At 44.9% G+C, this 3,300-nt stretch overlaps 1 non-coding gene across 1 annotated transcript; it reads left to right on the top strand.

Annotated features, from left to right (window-relative positions):
• Positions 1-622: 622 nt before the first annotated feature.
• On the top strand, positions 623-697 carry TRNAP-GGG (transfer RNA proline (anticodon GGG)). Its single transcript has one exon. It is a non-coding gene; the product is annotated as a tRNA-Pro (tRNA).
• Positions 698-3,300: the final 2,603 nt, after the last annotated feature.

The following is a 3,300-nucleotide window of genomic DNA, read 5'->3' as shown; positions in this document are numbered from 1 at the left end:
ATCTCCAAACTGCTCTCATTCTACATGCATCCATGCATATTCCATAACAGCCGACCCAATGTTTTCCTATGGAAGCTTGGCATGGCCCACCAGCAGTTCGTTCCGTCATGCATATCACAATTTCACCTACCTTCATCCTGAAACAATTGTGCATGCAAATCACAACGCTGTTCTCTCTCTAATTTCCCCCTAAGGTCTCTCGGTTGGCCTATATTTATCTGCTCCAACCTCTTTTCCTCCTCCTTCAGGTCTCCGGAGGTTCTTCCAAGCATGCTTTAATGCAGTGCTCCTGTAGTTAATTCAACTAGCATGCCGTAAAGTCTTGTTCTACATGCTGTTCTTCTCTTTAGTGAAGCTCCAGGCCAAAACAGAAATTGACAGCGCTTGTTGACCTTTTCCTCCGACACCGCTCCGTCTCCTCTCCGACTCCCTTCTCCTTGGCTTGGTCGTTGTGGCATCTGAGGTGACAAGTTATGCTACAATCATGTATGGAGATACCGAAAGGGCAACAGCGGGGGGAAAAAACACGGCTGACTCAGCAGAATGATATGAGAATGCAGACAGCTATGGAAATACCATGCAGGTTATTAGTAGGAAATCACAGGGTTTGAGAAGACTTAGAGGAGGGTCTGTGGCTCAGTGGTAGAGCATCTGCTTGGGATGCAGAAGGACCCAGGTTCAGTCCCCGGCATCTCCAGTTAAAAGGGCCAGGTACCAGGTGATGCAAAAGATCTTAATCTGAGAGCCTGAAGAGTCAGTACCTGTTTAGATAATTAGCAAAGGGCTTACTATTTATTTATTTAGAATCATAGAGTTGGAAGGGGCCATACAGGCCATCTAGTCCAACCCCCTGCTCAACGCAGGATCAGCCCAAAGCATCCTAAAGCATCCAAGAAAAGTGTGTATCCAACCTTTGCTTGAGGACTGCCAGTGAGGGGGAGCTCACCACCTCCTTAGGCAGCCTATTCCACTGCTGAACTACTCTGACTGTGAATTTTTTTCCCCTGATATCTAGCCTATATCGTTGTACTTGTAGTTTAAACCCATTACTGCGTGTCCTCTCCTCTGCAGCCAACGGAAACAGCATCCTGCCCTCCTCCAAGTGACAACCTTTCAAATACTTAAAGACGGCTATCATGTCCCCTCTCAACCTCCTTTTCTCCAGGCTGAACATTCCCAAGTCCCTCAACCTATCTTCATAGGGCTTGGTCCCTTGGCCCCAGATCATCTTCGTCGCTCTCCTCTGTACCCTTTCAATTTTATCTACGTCCTTCTCCTAGATATAATATATTGAAATATTGCTCCTATTTTATTGGTTCAAGGCTTTTACCCTAGAAATATCAAAACATATCAGGCTGTATAGATCCAGGAATTCTTAGTTCATATATTCACTGCTTCAAGGGTGGATATCTCCCATGTTTTTAAAGCATAACTTCAGTGCAATTTGTAACAAACACATCCATTATGTTTAATTTATTTCTCCATAACCTTCTCTTGGTCTTGCCTCAACTGTTCATTCAATGTCTCCAAACCGAATTCTGCCACCGAAGATTTCCGCCATTCCTCCAGTGTCTCATAATTGCTACCCATGCTGCCCTTTACATGTTCCCCATATCAGCTCCTTTTATGCAACAAGACGATCACTTGGAACCCTCTTGCTCTTCTGTGAATCACAAGAATGCCTTCTCATTGATGGAAATTTATTCAGGCTCTGTAGCGCCTGATTCTCCCATTGTTCATTTCTGGAACCGTTCAACAACTGTGGTGTGCCGCATGAATACGGATGCCCCGGATTTCTGTTTCTGCCCAGTAATGCTTTACAATAAACGGCATGCTTCTATTGCTTCCTTTACAAATCACAGTAAGAATGTTAATCACATCGAATTCATTTCCTGGGAAAGGTTTTTTTTTTTTTTTGGCATATCTTATAGCAATAAATTTCTAGTGTTGTGGTTGTACTAAGCTGTTTGAGAAGACTCCCCTAATTTGTTTAAATAACTCTCGACCTAACATGTTCTGTAAAAAAAAAAAAAACCTCTCTAAACTCCATGGCCATTTCCGCACAAGGAAAATGTTCCTGGACAGCCTTGACATGTTGACAGAATATAGAGCCCTCTCCACATGACGGTGCCAATATCCCAAGGCTGTCCAGTAGCTGGGCTGTGATTTGGCCATTTTTAACCTGCGGTTTTGCGAATCCAGAAAACTGGATTTACCACCCTAAATCACATGAACCACCAGTGAGCAACCAGTGAGCAACCAGGGATAAGACCATACGGAGGTGAAAATGCACAATAGTCTGGCCAGCTTTGTCCCACCCTCCCCTCTCCATTTCCTGCTCCAAGTAATTTTTTTTAATGCCGCTGTCCATTTTGCAGCACGACTGCAAACCTACATTGTCAAATGTGAAATAAAATGTTCTTTATAGTGTCCATGGTCTTTTTGGGATCAGATAGGCAAAACACAGCCCCTTTTCTGTTTTCTGGAGGTAGGGAATGAGCTGGGAAAGAGGGGAGGCAGGTAATTGGGCTGCATTCTCCCGATTAATCAGGGGTCTGAGTACCTTACTTTAAACCCAACCATTAGCACATAGCAATGCAAAAGGGCCTTATAAAAGGGACTGGGGGGGGGGGAAGAAGGTTTCAGTTCATGAAAGAATTCCTGTGCTGTGATTGGTGGCTTGCTGTGATTGACAAGCCAAGGAGCGGAGGGAGAAGTTCATGTTGCTTCCTCTTGCAGCCTCATCCGGGGGCAAAAAACTGCAACAGGGCAGAGGGAAAATGCAAGAGAGGTCTTCCCATGAGAAGGGCTGCAGAGGCGAGATTTACCATCCTGCTTTCGTAAGCAGGAAGTCACTCACGTTTTACCCCTCCATGCGGAAAAGGGCCTTATTTTGCTTTTCTCATGCATATGCTCATGTCTGGATTGACAGAAGGGAAGACTTTGCCTGCAGAAGGTCCCAGGTTCAACCGCTGATAACCGCAGTTAAGAACATAAGAAGAACCATGTTGAGTCAGGCAAGTGGCCCATCCAGTTGGGCTGGTCTGAAGCAGCAGAACAAAGTTTGAGTCCCGTGGCACCTCTACCTTGAATAAGGCCGACATACACTTCTACCTTGAATAAAACTATGCTGGTTGTAAAGGTGCTATATGGGTTTTGAATTCTCATTCAATGGATTTGCAAAACGTAAGTGGTTCTCTCAAACCAAAGCAGACCTCTTGGGTATATCTTGCTCTAATTAACGTCCTTATCTGTGCCTCGAAGAAAAGTGGTCTTCCCTGATTGGCCAGGGTGTCAGTT

The sequence above is a fragment of the Paroedura picta genome, chromosome 9, assembly GCF_049243985.1.
Source record: "Paroedura picta isolate Pp20150507F chromosome 9, Ppicta_v3.0, whole genome shotgun sequence".
Classification (NCBI taxonomy): Eukaryota; Metazoa; Chordata; class Lepidosauria; order Squamata; family Gekkonidae; genus Paroedura; species Paroedura picta.
The sequence above is the reverse complement of the archived record's forward strand: the minus strand, read 5'-3'. Positions and strand labels throughout refer to the sequence as shown.